The sequence below is a fragment of the Argiope bruennichi genome, chromosome 2, assembly GCF_947563725.1.
Source record: "Argiope bruennichi chromosome 2, qqArgBrue1.1, whole genome shotgun sequence".
NCBI classification, from domain to species: domain Eukaryota; kingdom Metazoa; phylum Arthropoda; class Arachnida; order Araneae; family Araneidae; genus Argiope; species Argiope bruennichi.
In genome coordinates, this window is record NC_079152.1 from 10,212,075 (window position 1) to 10,232,868 (window position 20,794).

Here is a 20,794-nt window from a genome sequence, read left to right on the forward strand (position 1 = left end):
TAGTCGCTAGTGAACAGATGCGAGACCACCCAGATGAAAACATCCACCATCTGGCTATCTCGAGGGGTTTAGTAAGTAACAGCGACGACACACCTGGCTGTAAATGTCTTATCAGTACTGGGAAACGGAGAGTGTTACAATGTACTGGAAGCGAATACTTGATAAAGGCCCATTCTATTTCAAATCATTCTAATTATACTAGCTGTTAATAACAGAGAATCCGGCGAGACAGAAATCAATTGTAAATTGTTTCAATGCATCTATAGTATTAACTACTGCTAAAGAAGCTACCATCTTTGTCAAAAGATAGCACTCATTTGGCTTCATTGTATGACATTACCTGATTTCCAAACCTGGCATCTTTATAATTTATAATTTTTCGTTTATTCGCATTAGTAACCAAGAAGAAATACTGAAATCGTCTTTATATTTAATTCTGTACATTTATGCGATAATCTATCCCAGTACCTGAAACTAAGTAAAAAACAAGATTTTTACCTCATATTTAAACTATCATGAAACGAATAATTTTAAATAACTTTAACCTGGCTTATTTCGTGTCCGAAAAGAAATTTTTAATAATATTTTTCAGATTTATTTTGTGCTAGTTTCCAAATTTTAGCCAACTATGTTACTTCAATATATTCAGGAATTAATTATCGTTTAATCAATCAATTTAAATTTGATTCCATGTGAGTGGTGCCACCTAGATATGAATTTTAAGAGAAAAGTTATTTTAAGATTCTACAATATTTATAGTATAGAATCATAAATTAAAAAGTCAAAAAAATATACAAATTCAAATTATTTTTTTTAGTATTTTAACAAAAACATACGTTTAAAAATTATTTTAAATATACTTATTATAATTATTATATACTACTGTTTATATTTAGTTCTTTTGGTTCAGAAAGTTTATTCAAAATTCTCAGATTTCAAAATAAGAGAAGCTACCAAAGTGATAAATGACATCTTTTAAAGCAAAATTATTTCAATATTAAGAAAACTTTATAAAATAATATTTCTTTATGTGTTATATTTTATTTTTCCTCTCGGTTTACCAATTTTCAAAAGACAAATATTACTCTCAAAATTTATCACATGTCATATTTGAAATTCTTTTACTGAAATGTCTGTGAAAATATTTGAGATTGTGACAATATAAAACTTATTCAGAAATTGAAAATAACTGCCAAAATAAGAGTTAACAAATTTAAAATTATAATATTTGAAAGTTTAGTAAGCTGAAAGCTTTTAGGTGAAAATGAAATCACAAAATTTCGCATTAAACGCATTTTAATTTTTTTTTAATTTTTTTTTTTATTGAAATATCAATTCAATGGACATTACATTTTTCAATTCGCTTGACGTCGATTTCGAAGTCATCCGTATGACACGACTCTTTTCTCTTTTTACTCTGTTCCCATATAAGAAATTCTTCCTTCGAATTCTAACTTATTTTGAACAGTGAGCAATGCCCCAGCTACATTTTCTCGAAATTCGAAATTCTAATATTTTTGCGGACATGAAGGGAGAAATGAAATATTTCCTCAAATTCAATAAAAGAAAAAAATTAGCCATATAGACTTTGCTTTATTTTTAAATGAAATATTTGGAGTGGCTACTCAGAATTTAACTATTTTTATCAATAACAGAAATATAAAATTGCGGTTAGAAAGGTACGATTTAAGATAAAATTTATATTACAAAATATATTTTCAAATACAAAGCATGGAAAGAGAAAATATTTTAATCATTTGAACTCGAAATTTTATCGACTTTCGACATTTCAGACCTCTTTGTGTACGAACGCTGATTTTTGCCAATTTTTAATTAACACAATAACTCAAAAACGTCTTGAATTGGAAAAATGATATTTAATATATCATCTAAAAACAATAAAGATTTTTATCAGAGTTTAAACAATTAATTCTAGTGAACCTTATGTTAAACATTTCACATTCTTATCTAACTCGTTTTACCAACTAAACGTTTTCCAGCACCATTCCATATAGCTGGACTCTTTACACTTTCAAGCCTTCAACCCCCCTAAGCTTTCAACACTGCCTTACACAAGAAGCGCATACCAAAAGCAGAAGCAAATTCACATTCCACTTACTTGATTAAATATTCCTTTCCCATTCTCATAGGATTGAGTATCATTTCTTGTAGGTATATCCAGCCCACTAATAATAATAATAAAAATAATAATAATAAAAAGAAAAAAAAACTTGCATATTTGAATTAAAATTTTTACTGCGACAGCATTTCAAGTATAACTTTTCTATTACGTTAAACAATATCATGCATTATGTTCCGCAGTTATAAGCAAACTTTGCAATTACTATCTACATCATTGTTGTTAAACACAATTCTTCCATCATTGTTGTTATACGCCATTTTTCCACCATTGTTGTTATACGGTGTAGCATTGCCCTCCACAGTTGTGTCCTTTCTTGCATCACACTTTGTATCTCTTTTCTTTATGTTCGTGTATACAGCCCACTAATTCATAAAAACATAACTGCATAGCTTAACCAACATTTTTTTATTGTCACAACAGAAAGAATCATCTCTTCTGCTCTGCATTTATAAAAAAATTTTGCAATCACCACCTACTCCGTTACTTAGGTTTTTTTATATCACATCATGGGCCCACTTGAAAATACCTATCACAATACCTTGTCGAAAAATTTCTTTCTCTATTAATATGAGAGTTTAGAGCCTTTTCGTTTGGGTATCTCCTGCCATTTTCATCACCAAAAAGAAGAGGGGAAAAAAAGATCTCTGGGTACCTTCAGATTGAAAATTTTGAAATCAACAACTGGAAAAATTTATAAAAATGTAATAGTTGTTATCGTACAAATAACAGGTATTGGACAATACTTATTTATTTTTTATTGAAACGTCAGAATTTAATGATGTAGAATTTTCCCGTTTACTCAGGTTACAAAATGCAAAAAACTAGAGACCTCACAACAAACATCTAAAATTCGTGTTTCGAGAAGCATTGCCATGAAAACAAGAGAGCAAAGTATATAGTATTATAAAGATACATTCTTTGTTGAAATATATGTCATTCTGAAACAGCACGAGTCTTGTTTACTTATGCAAGAAAAATAAAAAGCGGATGCAGAAGTTTTAAACAAATGAAGCCAATCGAAATCTTATTCATTGAATAAAATTTCGTGTTGTGAAAATATTTTTTATTTTTTTTTTTATTTTAGAAAATGGTATTTGTTGTTTGTAAAAAAATACTAAAGTAGAGTGATTGAATATAAATGTGATAAAAAAGAAGTGATATAAAATATGCTGTAGTTAAAAACCAGAACTCTATTCACTTACTTTAGAAAATATCATAATTTGCCAAGGATGTTAAAATTTAAAAGGTGACTTAAAAGTTGCATTTTATATATTTCTTTTGATATTTTTTATTTAATTAATACGAAATGTCGTATTTTATAAACCAAATGTTATTATATTATTAAAAAAGTTAAATATTAATTGTAGACAAGTATTCGGATATCATGACATTTATATCCTAATGAATGTTTTTTATTGTTATGGATTACTTCAGTTTCACTACAAAGTCCGAAAAGTCACCGGGGACGCTTTTAGAGGGTATATGGTCTGAAAACAATCAGTAGACTTTCATAACGGTCGAAGACACAGACAGCCGAGACGAAAACACAGGCGACAACACACTTCAGAAAATAGTAGCCCAGAAGTAATAATCGGTAGTAATAACAACGACTGCAGACAAATTGATCAGGCAGAATTCAGCAGGAGGAGGAAATCTTCGTAGCTTCACCTTACGGTCTCTCCAAACGCCTGTAATTCTCCACTGTCTCCTCGCTTTAGCCTTAACCAACTGCCGACTCACTACTACAAGACTGGCTACTCCTCACATAATTCGATGCTGCTTCAAAAATAAACACCAGAACTTGACACACAGCTCAATTCAGCAATCACTTGGGTTCCACACAATGCTTGCTTTTAGCTGGACCGAACCAACTGTTACGTCTTTGTTTTGCTATTATCTCGACGACTCGATACTTGACTATGACTGCGACTAACTCCAGCTTGAAACTGCCAGCCTTTTATAATTCCCGGGAGGCGGGCCTAGAAGGTTCTGAACCAATCAGGCATATCTCGGTACCCATTGGCTGAATTTTTAAAAATCTCGAAGTTTCCAGAAATATGTATTAATATATCATACAAAGTCACCATGTCTCCAATTGTCCGCCAAGTTTGCCGCCAAGCTCTGAGATCACTGACACGGTACCCATTTAGCACCCACCAGAGCCGATCGTAAAACGGTCTTTCCAGTGACTAACTAACCATGCTGGAAAGCAACATTATAGATTTGTAAAAATATTATTATTAGTAAGTCAGCCACATCATTTTTGTTCACTTGCTCACTTATACCATAATTTATGAATCTTGTATTAAATATACTTTGGCAATACCATATCTTAAAAATAGTTATTACATTTTGAAAATTCTATAATTATTTTGTAAGTATTAACACTCATGAAAAAATTAATATAAAATCTTGTTAAATTTTATCTTTCAAGTTGTAAAAATTCATATAAAACCACTCAAAGTTTTCCGTAATAAAACGCTAAATTTAAACTTTTATAACAAGATTTTTTTTTTTTTTTGAAAAGTGAAAGTGGTCACTCCGAAACTCTCTTACATATTTTATAATAAACGTGTTACCCCCCCCCATCAAATCCCGCATAAAATTGTAAACCTTGGGAAATACCGAAAATATCAATAGCGTTCATATTTCAGTATCCTAAAAATGAGGTGGATGTTTATTTTGTTGTAAAGTAGAGAAAACCGGTAATTGTATGTTAAAGCAGTTTTCCGATGCTGTTGCGATTTTCGATTGTCCAGTAAATGGATATGATATGCTCACAGTATTATACGGAATTCAGAATATCGAACAATATTGTGAAGTTATAGCACAATCGAAATCGCCTAATGAACCTGGTTTCAAGATATCAATTTTGTGATGTTATTTATTTTGTAGCTTCAATTTCACTTAAAATAAAGCCAACACCAAACGCTTCATACTAGTTTTATTCTTAGTTTTACAGTTATCTTCAACTGAGATCAGTTTTGGAGTTCTGAATCTTAAAATAACGTCCTTAAAGTAACAACCTCACTTTCATTTCAATACGATTTATAAATCATATTGGAGGTAAGCCTGAATTTTCTATTTGTTGTAAAATAATAAAAACAAATTATTAATAAATCGTCCATCAATTCAAAATTACAATATACATTCATATTTTATAAAAACAAAACAAAACATGAAGTTAATACATAGACTATTGGCACATTGACAAGGAAATATTTTTAGTCTTCGTTGTCTGGTAAACTTAACATATGTTCTACTCGACCATGCATCTTTCCTTATACCATAGATTACAAATGCTTAGAGACAGCTGTGTTGGCTTTAGAAAAAAACAAATTAACAGCACATATTTTAACTAATGTAGTATTTTTTTTTCCTTTAAGCACACATTTTCATAAAACTTTTTAATGATCCCTTCATAAAATATCAATAATTAACCGCCATACTTTGAACATGCAATTTGATATTTTCTTGCGTTTTGATAATGTTATTGCAGAATAAAAGAAATTGATACATGCCGCAGTCATTATTATTTTGGGAATATTTTATATTTTAGTGGAATGTCATTTAGCAGCTGTGATATAATGAATCTGATTTTAAAAAGTAATTTCTTTAAAGATCGATGTCCCAAAAAACATCTAATGTGCACGTAAAACAACATACTTTATTTGGACGAATAGAGTGGAATGTTTGAAAAAATTTTTAATTATTTTTGTATTAACAGCTGCTTTTCAAGCAGCTATATGTTTGCTGATTTCTATTATGTGCTATAGCACAATTTCATAGTAATTAAAATTTTCACCACTGTGTCTATGTAAATCAAATATGTTATCTTACTTTTAGTAAAGATTAACACTTTATAGGGCACAATTCCTTGGCTTTGACAATTGAAATTTTTGGGGTTTATAACATGATAAACAGATGATGTAAATATCAAAAGATCATATAGTTCTTAGTTTGCCATTTAATTTATGAAAAAACATGTGACAAATATACTGACCAGAAATCGTTGAGTGAAAACTGAAAGTTGTAAGCAGACTTACCACTGAGCGCAAAAGGAAAAAATATCATCGAATGGCCTTTAGTAAATATACTTACCACTTAAATTTAGGTAATTTAAAATAACTTTATACTCTTTTTTTTTAGTTAGAAATCATGGAAATGGACGGAATTCAAATTCAGTAATGTTTCACATTAGAGTTTGAATCTTATTTTTATTTATTAGGCCTGCAATGTGGATCGTTACATTACATAAAAAAAATTTGTGGCAATCTGGTACAATTTTGTTATTAACATCCTTACCACGTTTTGCATTAAAAATAAACTAAAATATCGTTAACTACAGTATTCAAATAATCAATACATCAAAAATGAAGTCAAAATATGCATAAAAGCCTTAAGAAAAAGAGTTTGAGTTTTAAGAAACTGCAATTACATTAACATTTTTTATTTTTTTTATTTTTAAAAATGAATGTTGAACTAAAATTAAATAAAAAATAATGCTAATTAAATATAAGGATATCTTATACATAAGGAACACAAAACAGTGGTGTTTACTGGAACTTAATGCCGCTTCGAAATCTATTACACTGTGAACAAGCAGTGGTAAGCATACTTACCAATTCTGAATTTAAATAGTATTTAACTCTAGACTTAATATATTTCTGAGCTTTTAAAGTTGATGAATTGAATGGTAAGTACCTGATTACCCTATTAATCATTTTAAAATACCTTTTCGAGAACTAATAAAAAAAATTACAAGTGGTAAGTATCTATACCAGACAACTACAAAGGGTTAAAAATAAATAGTGATGATAGAATTTTCATCAATTTAAATAAAATATTTGATATCATTTATTTATTTATCATTTAATGCTTGATAATTCTAAAATCAGTGTATATTATTCAGTATGAAATTATTTCTATAAGATTTTTCTATCTTGCTTTTTTTTATAAAATACTTGATTTCAAACAATAAATAGTCTGCATAAAAATGTTGATATCTGTCTGAAGATCAATTATAACTACTTAACGGACAAAGCATAGTAAATTATTTTATGATCAGCTCATGCATTTATGCGTAACACAGAAAAAATTATTTTAATTCACCAAAATATGTTGGAATTCCTGGCATGTTCAAGAGAGCTCCAGGAGAAACTATCCAAAATAATAAAGCTTAAAATAGAAATTCTCCTTGAAATTTAATTGAAATATTTTTGTCGAATTCAGTACAGCAAAAAATTGGATAAGGCTTAATTTAAATTCCATCAAAGTACTTCAGTGAGCAAAAACTTGACACTGAAATCCAAAAACTCGACTTTAAAATGCAAAAATGTTTCGTCTATATGAAATTACACTTTTACTTCCAAAGGTCTCTTGATGTGAAGGCACGATAATTTAGCTACACACTCACAAAGTAAATATTTAACATAAATCTTACTTTACACTGTTACAAAGCGTAACATTTTTTTTCTTTTTTTTAAAAAAAAGAGCAACAGCTGCCATAGGTAACCTGGCCTTTTTCATTTCTCAATGGTTTTTATAGAGATGTAATAAATTGTTTCATATCAATTTTATCAACGAAAAAAAAAATAACATGAAATTCTTTTAGGGTTTGAAAATTTAATTTCCTTTTCCTAGGTATGAAACATGATTCATTGAAAAGTGTGTGAAAAGCATTGCCTGTTTTTTAAACAAAAGGTGATGTAGCATTAATTTCCCAATAGCAACAACTTCCGACAAATGTAGATTGGGTGGAACAGCAGGGGGTGGAAATGGATGAAAATTATTTTCAAATGGATAAGTAAGAACAAATGGATATTAAATTGCTTTTAAATGGACACAACGAAAGCAAATGAAAAAGATTAGGATTAATAAATTTGATGAAGTTGATTTTTAAAGGTTCGGATTATTTCTGATTAACCGTTCTTTTCACCTTATGAGAAATTGAGAACCATGGTTTTTTTATTCCTCATGGCCAAATGTTGCATTGTTAAAAATTTTCCATGTCCATCCATCTATCTAATATTAATCGACATTGTTGAAATAGAAAATAGAAAAAAATGTAGGAATGGAAGAATACTGATCTTTAGTTGTAGAAAGTTTTCCTCTGAAAATAGAGAAATATAGATTCTGTATCTAAGGAAGTTTTTCCTTTGGGAATACACATATACTGACGCTGCATTTGAAGAACTTTTTCCTCTGGAGAATATATATATATAAATTCTGCAGGACTTTTTCCTCTGAGAACGGACAAATACAGATTCTGTACCTATAGATTTTTTTTTCTTTTGACAAGGAGCAAATATAAATGCTACACTGGTAGAATTTGTTTCTTTGAGAATGGACAAATACAGATACTGCGCTGGTAATATTATCCACATTTGGTAGCTAGATCAACAGTTGGTCGGAGGGATGCAAGGTTCAATAACTGTAATAGTCAACGGAAGACAAATCTTTCTTTTCGATGATTTTAAATGTTAAAATTTACTGTTTCTTTAATTTTCGAGAATTGCTTTATGAGTTGGAAGTTCAAATACCTTGTTTTTTTTTAATTCTTTATTCATAGAACGAATATTATTTTAAGATCGGAATAAGACAAATAAAGTGTAAGGTGAATTGCTTATAGGTAATAAAGGAAATTATTTTTCTCATACTCTGAAATTATATTATGATTCTGGAGGAATGTTAATAAATTGTTTTACGTGTGCTTGGATTGATATGAATTCTAGAATAATTTTCTGCATTAGAAATCATTTATATTCTCGTTAAGTAGTTAATATATAAGTAGTAAATATATTTAAAAAGCAAATGACCAATAGCTCTTCTTCAACTATTTAAAACTGAAGAATTTGATAGCAAATAAATTAAACAGAGAATCGTTTTTGAAAATAATAGCATCAATTCTAGCCTTATTTTTTTCTGTTTGTAAGTAATTTATCACGTCCTCAACTCATAAAATAAATATTTTTTGTTGCATTAATGTTTTCAAAATATTTTTTTTCTACTTATTACATGAAAATAACTTTTAAATCCACCTTTTGATTCTTTTTTTTTTCATTTTATTAATTTCATGTAAAATAATTTTAAATCGGTAATAACTTTTTCACTTTTTTTTATCAAAAATTTAAATGCTACCGAATTTTATTATGTATGCATAATAAAAGTATCGGTAATAAAAAAAATAAGAGTTAATAAAACTAACAGCACTATTCTTATTTATAGTAAGTAGCCTTATAAAAAATAATTACAGCAATATGCTTAGTAGTGCATAATAGTGAAATGTTTGCTATTTTTGAAAATGAAAACATGAAAAATTATGCACAAAAGACATTACTCGACACCTGGAAAAGAATAAATCTTGTAAGAATTTTGTTAAAATAAGTTTCAAAAGCTTTTTTATAAGCTTTAAGGATTTTATATATATATATATATATATATATATACTTGATGCTATTATTTAAACTCTAAAACGAGAAAAAAGTTGAGTTAACACTTGAACAAAATATTTAACTTCCTAAAACAGTATTTCTAGTTGATGTTTTAATTGATTTAAACTTTTTCTTTTAAATATCTCTCGAAATTTTTCACTTGGTAAATGTATGCCTCAAGTTTCGGGTTCCATTTCCATTTAATCTTTCCCCATCGGAATAGCCAGATTTAGAAAAGAAAGATAAGCTTAATATATAACGAAATGAAAAACTAAGATTCGTTCTCGCTTCTCTTACCGGCTAAAGTAGATTGAATTTTTTTTTATAAAAAAATGATTTTTTAAAAGAACATTTTATTTTTAAAGAATCATCTCTTATTTTCTTGATAATTTTTTCATATTTAAGTTTTTATTTCTTAAAGAAATGTATTATATTTCAGAAATATTTAGATTTCAGTAAATAGTTTACGTTATTTTCAAAGCCTTTATGAGTATTTCTAATATATCCGTACTCGCAGTACTGTTTATTATTGCATTATATTCTGCATATGTGAGACAATTATTATATAATAATAATAATTGAAACTTTAAAAAATTCAAAGGAAAAAAAATGCATAGGTTTTGTATGATAGTCTAAGATTGCTAAAGAGGTTATATTTTTCAATATTTAAAAAAAGATGTAAATATTTTATGTTTTTCTTACGCCATGCAAGTGGATAAAACGGCCCAGCATTCTTCTAAGAGAAATCTTTTGTCATATAGAATTTTTTTAAACATATATATCTACTACTCGGATACTATTTTGAAAATTTATTCTGTTTCAAATGTAATTCCTTTGCACACATTATTATTGTTTGTATAATCGGTAGTTATCTATATATATGTCAATGTATAATACTTCATAAGTGTACAATATTTGAGTGTTAGTGGAGGTTTTGTATGGTTATGAAATAAAAAGGTAAAAGATTTCCAATATTTGCGACAATAATAAAAATAGAAGCATATCTTTCTTTTTCTGTCTAGAGCGTTTATTATTTCTGGCTTTTTCTAGCTTTCTAACTTTAATACTGTTATATTTACATTGATATGAAATGTGAATTTTGAAAAATATTTTTGATGAATTGGTTTCTTTTTACCAACCATAGAAATACATTTTTATGATTTTTAAGCAGGTTTTCTTATTTTAATTGTAAAGTAAAACAGTAAAAAATTTTTTTATCAATTGAAGTTTAGTGTGTTTGATTTAGGACAGAATTCTCACAGTATACAAATCAAACCAAGAATAAAAAAATAAATTGATAGTGTTGATACTTTTTGATAATATGTAGATACACCTAACCTTAAAACTTAAAAAAAAAAATGTTGGTGATCATCATTTCGTCAGTCTGACTGACTTTGTAAATTTTCAATCAAGTAAGCACATTATGATTAATCATTTTTAACAAATGATAATTAAAATTTAAGTTTGTAATTAAGTAAGTAACGTGATTTTTTTAAAGATAATTTATATCTTTTCTTCTACGCACTCTTTTTGTCTTAAACTGAAATTTATTCACTAATTAAAGTTATAATTACCTATCCTAACGATTGTTTCATTTTAATTTCTCAGAGAAATTGTTTTAAATGTATTTATTTTTAATTCTACTAAAGGAATATTGTAATTAATATATATTGTATATTGAACGGATATATATTAGGGAAACAGCATTAATATCAAATTAAATTTAATGTATTTCACAATTCTATATCTATATTTAAAAAAATGCTTGTTTATTTGCCTTTTATACAAATATATAGTTTGATTCAATGTAGAAGAAATAAGGGGTGTCCCGAAATGCATGAAAGATTTGAATTTGACACCATTCGTTCAGTAAAATGTTGGCAACCCTATTAAAAAACCATCTGGCAGTTGATAGCTTAAGATTAGTAGAATTGGGACTTTACAAGATATAAAAATGTGCCAACGCAAGTTTTGAATTAAATAAAAAATAATGGCATTTTTCTTTAAATTGTTATATTTTTATTGAATCGTAGAGTACATAGGTTAGGGTTATGTATGGAATAATACATAAGGAAAATTACCTCTGCGGCTTTGCTGACGCATACACACTTTTTTGTCGAAATTTTCCATTACCATTTTGTAAAAAAATGAGCTCGAATTTGGTTGATGCAGCGTTGAATTTCCTCCTTCAATGCACCCGTGCTTGTGGGCTTTTGTAGGCATTTGATTTCAAATAACCACGTAAAAATCCAATAGTGTTGAATCAAACTATTTTTCTGAAATTCTTGAACTGCGGCCGCCAGACTATCATTATTTTTGAAAAATTGTTAAGCAATGAAAACACTTAGTTTAATCGTGTAAGGCTCCATTTTTACAAATCCTAAACTATCACCTGTCAAATGATTTTTTAGTAAAGTTGCCAACACTGTGCTAACAATATAAAGCAAATTCAAATCTCGCGTAAATTTTTGATCACCCTTTATAAAGCTCATTCTGTAAGACAAGATGAAGGTCACACACAAATTTTCTATAACCCCTAGTTACATAAACTTATCTTTTTTTTATTGTTATGCTACATAAGCAATAAAGAAAAAAAGATAATATAAAATCTTATACATCCATATTTCTTCACAATTTCTACTTTCTTTATTAAAGCAGACACAAAGAAATTATTGTACTCAACATATACCTAAAGATTGATTCAGGTTTCAACACCGAAAGCTTTATATGAAGCTTTTAGAGCTTGAAACGAAATGTAACAAATCAGTTCTGATTTGAATAGCAAATTCCTGTGTTTATTATGCATCTGGCGCTATCCACGCTCTTCGCTTTGAAAGTTACGCTTTGTTGCAAACTTGAACAAGATACAATAGACAATCCACTTTCAAATCAATATTAGATAGCCCGTTCCTTTGACTCCCATTTCCCTAGCAATTAATACGAATTTCGGTGAACTTTGATTTCCTCATGCCTACAAGCAGGAATCGCATTCAGTTACTCGGATAGAAGTTGATACATTATGGAGTAGGGTGTGAGTTAACCCTAGGATGTTTTAGCTGAAGATTGTATTCAATTCTATGGTTAGGAATTCAACTTTTAGACCTCTTCGAGTAAGACAGCAGTATATAAAATGGAAGAAATTCTAAAAGAAGTGACAATACTATTATTAGTTTATTATCTGCTTTTGACAGTCCATTTATTCATTCGAAATATTAACTCTTACAGCTTTCAATTTGGAATGCATTCTATTATTTATTAATTCCATCTATTATAAATTATTTTGAAATGCATGCTATTATTTATTAATTCTAGCTGTTATTAATAATTTTGGAAAGCATGCTATTATTTATTAATTCTAGCAGTCATTAATTATTTTGGAAAGCATGATATTATTTATTAATTCCATCTATTATAAATTATTTTGAAAGGCATGCTATTATTTATTAAATCTAGCTATTATTAATTATTTTAAAGGGAATACTATTATTTATAAATTCCAGCTATTATGAATTATTTTGGGATGTATGCTATTATTTATTAATAACAATAATAGCAGAGATTTCATATAAAAAAGATTTATTGCATGTTTGTAACTCTTGTAGATTTATCAAAATATTGTAATTTTTTTAAATTCAAATATCAGGTTTAAAATTATTTGCTTGAATTGTTACGAAACTTTAGATCTAAGAAAATTTTAAAAATTTCAGCATACAATTCAAAGAATTAACATGTTTAAAAAAATAGCTGAAGAGGTAATTAAAACTATTCAGAAATGAATTATGCTTTTCTTTTCAATATAATATTCCAAATAAATTTTTTTCCTATATAGATGATATAAAAATAAAATCGGTGCTTTCTAAAATAAATTTTTATTCGTTATCTTATTATTTTGACAAATTTAGTGCTAAATTTTTGATTTTATTAGAGGTTTATTTTCACAATAAACGCAAAGAAGCATGTGTTTCCCCTCCAAATATTAGAATATTTTATGGTACTATAGAGAGAAGCTCGATCATGTGAAAAAATTCATTTATAGAAATAAATTATTTTATAATTTTGCACTCACATCTTGTCCTTAGAATGACTAGGTCAAAATTTAAAATGTGGAAATATATATACATATATATATACAGTGGCTCAAAAAATTGAGAGTACACCTTACTTTTACTTGATAAATCCGACTTTCAATATAAATAACACATTACCGGGAAGTGCGAACATGTTCTTATTTTTACACATAACAAATGGTTTAATTTAGAGTAAAAATAAAGAATAGACGCAGAATTTTGCCTCAAAAAATTGAGAATACACCAATGAAATTTTTGCAATATCACGCATAGAAACAAAGTGTCACTATTAAGTTGCGTGTCTTTTGACTCTTATAATAGCCTCTAAGCTTCATGGTTACGATTCAACCAATTTTTGATGATATCTGATGATATTTTACACAATTCTACTTCCACTACTTGCTTTAAATGGGTTTTGTTCCTAATTTTGTGTCTTTGAACCATTTTTTCGAGTATGACCCACGAATATTCATTGACATTGATGTCGGGGTACTGTGTTGGTGTGTGTAACTGCTGTTTACAATGAAAAAGACGCCATATTTTGACTTTACGTGCATTCTGTTTGGGGTCGTTGTCCTGCTAGAAAATGGAATTTCCATCTAAACCCAAATTTTTAATATTTTCCTTAAGATTGATGCGATCATATGGTTCATCCCACTTGTTGCAGAAACCTTTCAAATTATAGGCAGAAGTGTAAGTGCTGAAACTATGCGAAATGCCATTATACAAGCAGGATATAAAAGTCACATTGCTATAGAGAAACCATTCATCAGCTCGCAAATTCAGAAAAAGCATTTGAAATTTGCAAAAACTCATCTATTGAGGACCAATAAACTTTGGGAGAAAGCTGTATTTAGTAACAAAAGAAAATTCAACAATTTTGGCAGTGACAGCCATCGTACTTTATGGAAAGCCTAATACTGCTTTGGATCCAAAAAGTTATGTCCTACAGTTAAACATAATGGGGACTGCGTCATGATTTGAGGTTGCATGGCTTCATCCAGGGTAGGACATTTAATATTTATATGTGGCATTATGAACTATATGGTTTACTTGGATATACTTCACAGCAATCTAAATTAAAGTGCTAAAAATTTCGATTTGGATGGAAATTTCTTTTTCCAGTAGGACAACGACTCCAAACAGAATGCACGCAACGTCAAAATATAGTGTGTTTTTCATGGTAAACAGCAGTTACACACCACCACCACAGTACCCCGACATCAATACCATTAAATATCTGTGGGCCACACTCGAAATAGTGGTCCAAAAACACAAAATTAGAAACAAAACCCATTTAAAGCAAGTGATGTAAGAAGAATGGGTTAAAAGATCTTCAGATACCACCAAAAATTGGTCGAATCGGTATCACGACGTTTAGAGGCCATTATAAAAGCCAAAAGACATGCGACTATTTAGCCAAAACACATGCAACTGGCACGTTCTTTCTTTGCGCGATATTACAAGAATTTCATTGCCGTATTTTCAATTTTTTGAGGGCAAATTCTGCGTATGTTTATTTAAATTGCTTCTGAAAATTTTCAATTTAGAAGTTTTTCGTTTATTTTTCTTTATTTTTACTCTAAATTAAACCATTCATTATGTGTAAAAATAAAAACATACTTACACTTCCCGGTAATGTGTTATTTATATTGAAAGTCGGATTTATCAAGTAACAGTAAGGTGTACTCTCAATTTTTTGAGCCACTGTATATATATATATATTGAGATTAGAAACTTGATGTTCATTTATGCTCAATTGAATTTAAATAATCATTTTGAATACTGCATTCTGTTATATTATTTCTGTGACACTGGCATGACTTCTGCAAACAGATGCGGAAACACAATCAACGGATTATGATTTTCTGAAAAACCTGACGAAATCTTGATTCATCAGGTTTTTCTACGCTATCTTTTGCATTTTCCAAGATCAACTTAAGGCCTTATGTTGTATATTCTGGATGTCGATCAGGTATCTAATGAGGGTTTTATTAAGTTCCTTCGTAAATGCTGAAGAAATTGTCGGCATCGAAATCGAATAAATGTGTTGACTACTGCTGCATCTGTCACATTGAGTCGAGAGTCATATTAGACCGTCGAGTCATTCATCATCGCACTCTCTAATAAAGTGTTTATTCCCCTCCCTCTAGGACAAAATTATGGTTCTTGGGATAAAGCTCTGAAAATTTTGCATAGCATTGGCGGACAATAGCTACAAAAAATAGTTCTTTGGTAGCTTTGATGTTTAATGAAGCTGAAAAAATATATTTATTGATATATTTTATCATATTTTCATTTCTCGAAACTATTAAAAAATTTAAATTAATTTAAATTATTCCTGGAATTCCAGGAAATTATTCCTGGAATTTTTTATTCCATTACTTTATATAGGAAAAGAAGCAGAATGGATTAAATGAGTACTCATCATCTTTATAAAGGCTGCCTGAAAACAAAAATTCGACATTTTTCAGACGATTTCTTGCAGTAATAACAGACGCATCGAAACTTAAAATCCAACAATTTAAAAGTGCACGAGACGTGGTTTCCGCCAACGTATCAAATGTAAACCACCTGCTGTAATTTCGAGAAAATACACACTCTTTTAGTTGGTAACTGTTATTGCGCTCGATAAGATGACCCCAAGAGTTAGCTTGTATAACTTACACCATACAGTTTTGGCGTGATTACAATATTTTTACTGAATCTAGAGTGAAATCTTTGAAAATTTTTTGGTGATAAATTCCTGGCTAGCGGTTACCTAAGAATCCAAATCTTGAATATGTATATTGTGTGACTTTTCCCCGCCTGACTGAAACCAAAATGAGAGATAGGGTTTACAATTGTAATCACAAGATCATGTACCCAGTTTCATTTATTTAAGTCACTTATTGAGTTAACATGTATACAGAATTACAGACCGGGGCGATCATTCATTTGAGCGATTCGTTTTCAAATTTAATTCAGAATCTAACTTTTAGATGATGAATATATATGAATATATATATAACACAATACCGGAAAGTGCAAATATGTTTTTATTTCTTTTCCACATAAGAAATGGTTTAATTTAGAGTAAAAATAAAGAAATATCAATAAATAACTTACAAACTGAAAAATTTCAGAAGCATTTTAAATGAACATAAGCAGAATTTTGCCTCAAAAAATTGAGAATACACCAATGAAATTTTTGCAATATCACGCATAGAAACAAAGTGTCAATATTAAGTTGCATGTTTTTTGTCGATTATAATGGCCTCTAAACCTCGTGGTACCGATTCGACCCATTTTTGGTGGTATATGAACATATTTAAGCCCATTCTTCTTGCAACACTTATTTTAAATTAGTTTTGTTTCTAATTTTGTTTTTGGACGTTTGTTTCAAGTGTGGCACACAGATTTTCAATGACATTGATGTTGGAGGCATTTGTTGGCGTATGTCACTGCTGTTTACAATGAAAAAGGTACTATATTTTGACATTATGTGCATTCTATTTGCAATCGTTGTCTTACTGGAAAATGGAATTTCCATCTAAACCCAATTTTTAATACTTTTCTTTAGATTATTGCGAAGTATATCCAAGTAAACCATATCGTTTATAATGCCATCTATAAAAATTAAATTTCCTATCCGGAATGAAGCATGCAACCTCAAATCATGACGGGGTTACCCTCACGTTTAACTGGATGACTTAAATGTTGTTTATACAAACCAGTATTAGGCTTTCTCCATACAGTAAGATGGCTATCATTGCCAAAAATGTTGAGTTCTCTTTCATTACTAAATATAGTTTTCTTCCAACGGTTATTGGTCTTCAATTGATGAGTCTATGAGTTTTTGCAAAATTAAAATGCTTTTTCTGAATTTGCAAGCTGATTAACTGTTTATCTCAAACAATTCGACTTTTAATTCAGCTTGTCTAATGGCATTTCGCACAGTGTCAACACTTACACTTCTGCCTATGATTTGAAAATTTTCTTCAACAAGTTGGATGAATTATATGGTCGCAGCAATCTAAATGAAAGTGTTAAAAATTGGGTTTAGATGGAAATACCATTTTCCAGCAGGACAACGATCCCAAACAGAATGCACGTAACGTCAAAATATGGTGTCTTTTTCATTGTAAACAGCAGTTACATACGCCATCACATGCCCCCGACATCAATCAGATTGATGTCGGGGCCACACTTGAAACAGACGTCCAAAATCCCAAAATTAGAAACAAAACTAATTTAAAACAAGTGTTGCAAGAAGAATGGGGTTAAATATCTTTAGATACCACCAAAAATTGGTCGAATCGGTACCACGAGGTTTAGAGGCCATTTTAAGAGACAAAAAAAAAAAACATGCAACTTAATAGTGACACTTTGTTTCTATGCGTGATATTGCAAACATTTCATTGGCGTATTCGCATTTTTTTAGGCAAAATTCTGCGTATGTTTATTTAAAATGCTTCAGAAACTTTTCAGTTTTGAAGTTTTTCGTTGATTTTCCTTTATTTTTGCCCTAAATTATACCATTTGTTATGTGTAAAAATAAAATCACGTTTGCGTTTCTTAGTAATGTGTTATTTATATTGAAAGTCGGATTTATCACTTGAAAGTAAGGTGTACTCTCAATTTTTTGAGCCACTGTATATATTAACCGCTCTATTAAAATATTAGGACTAAAGTATCTTTAAATTATATCTTTAATGACCTGACAAGGTGAATTACTGTCCATAAATGAAAAATCTTTTTTTCTTGGTTGGAAAATACAATTTCATAATTTGTGATAAAATAGATACAAATTTGTGAAAAAATAGATTCAGTTACTGAACGTATATATTTTTGCTGAAAATACTGAAAGAAATTAAGATTTTTTGTTAATTAATGTTTGACAAAAACTGATTTGTTCATGCGAATGTTAAAAGTCCATTCCTTGAAAAAAAAATTTATAATTTTATTTATTATAAAGATATTTAAGTACATGAAAACAATATTTTAATCATTTGATTTATTATAAAAATATTTAAATTCATGAAAATAATTTTTTAATCTTTTTATTTATTATAAAATATTTAAAATCATAAAAACAATATTTTAATCGTTTTACTTATTAAAAAGATATTTAAATTCATAAATTCAATATTTTAATTGTTTGATTTATAATAAAGATATTTAAATTCATGAAAAGAATATTTTAATCGTTTGATTTATTGTAAAGATATTTAAGTTCATATCTTTTTTAAAAAAGAAGGAATCCAATTTTTTTTAAAAATAAATGCTTCACGTGATTTCACATGTTTTTTTAAATTGAGTTTTCAAATTTTTCCTTTTTTTGTGTTATGTAAACATTATTAGAGTTTCAATTTCATCAGTGTAACTGAGATAGTGCTTTAAGTTAAAGTGGGTATTGGAGAAACGAATTTGTTAGACTGGAAAAAAACTAAAAATCCCATGTCACGCGAATGGTTTCGAAACTGCTGTCAAGCGAGTTCAAAAATCTTATTATATTTCAGAATTTTCCTCCAGGTATTTCAATAAAAGGACTTCAGTTGCATGTAGACAGAAATATATAAGTAAAAAGGCATTAGATTTCAAAAGGGAACGATTTCTAAAAAAATTCTGTTTTGGAAATATAGTAAATAAGTAGTAATAGTAGTAGTAATAATTTCAATAAGTAGAACTTACTATTGAAAGAATTCTATTTCAAATCGTCTAGCCAATTATACTTAACAACCGTTGTTATAATTTCAAACTCAAAAGTTTTAATAATATTAAGTAATATCAGAAAATGGCAGAAAGCAGGTATTTTGTCATTTGGTATTAAAGAAAAAGGCTACTATACGAAATACGAATTCCAGATTCCATTTCATTTAAGTTAAAAAATTGGAATACTAATTTCGCAAGAAGATTAGATTTCATATGTGGAATTTCTCTTAAGAAGTATAAATTTATATTCTCATGAAGAATATATACCGTAATTATAAATGAAGAATTATCAAGACTTGATGAAAATATCATAGAGTGGATTTTAAATCTAAGAGATAATTTGCTTTCGTTTATGGTTGAAAATAATTATAACTAACTAAGTGTTAAATACAAAAGAAAATAACTAAAAATAACAAGTTTCAAATAATATAATATAAATTTTGTGAAATTACTCATAATTTAATCACTTTCTATCATGAGGGGCATATCAGAACGAGAAAGTTGGTGGTTGGTTCCCGTTTGTCGGATTGAGTATCTTCCACTTCCATAAAGGGATACATCTCACGGAAAGAGTTATATGATAGCCTTCGATTCACATTAGTTTCCGACCTTAATTTACAAATCCGCGTTGTCGAAACTGCTGTCATTCAGCAACCTATGATGCTACTTTATAGAGAATGATTTATTTTGTAAGGATTAATTTAAATGGATTATATGATGGCTTAAATTGACGTGAAAATTATTTCGGAAATCTTTGTTTTAATGTTTGCCAAATATATCTAAATATCACTCTGCTTCTTTTAACTTATCTCCAAAATCACATCATCGGGCAGATCTTAGATGTTATACGCTCAAAATCAGAAATTATGAGCATTTAGTAGGCCATGCATTATCATAGCTTATATTTTGGAAGATAAATTTTTTAACTCTTCAGAAACTTTAAATAAATTAAAATTTCAACCTCAAATATAAATCCTTTCTACATATTAATATAAAAATGTAAATAAAATATGAAATTTAGGCTGCTATGATTAATTTTTATTTATGCATAGATTTTTTTCGCTTACCGATAAATCAGTCAATTGAAAGAGAATCAAAAGCTAAATGCCAAGTTTAGTTTAGTATAGTTAGATTAACGTCCCGTTTGAAGCAACACGAGGGCTATTTTGGGACGGACCTCGTAATTTTGAACCGCGGTCAGATGACGAGGAAGACACCTGAGCTGTCACCCCCCTCTCCACACCACACCAGCGGGAGGACGTTCGGTCAGGACGGATTTAACGTGCAACAGACCCCCTTACACGACGGTTCGGTGTATTCGGGTCTCGAACATGAAACCCTCCAGTTCCGAAGCCGAGACCTTACCACCAGGCCACCGCGGCCTAGCTAAATGCCAAACCATAAGTTGGAATTTCGCATTCCCAATGACGTAGACCAAGGGGGCAGAGTATTTTTGA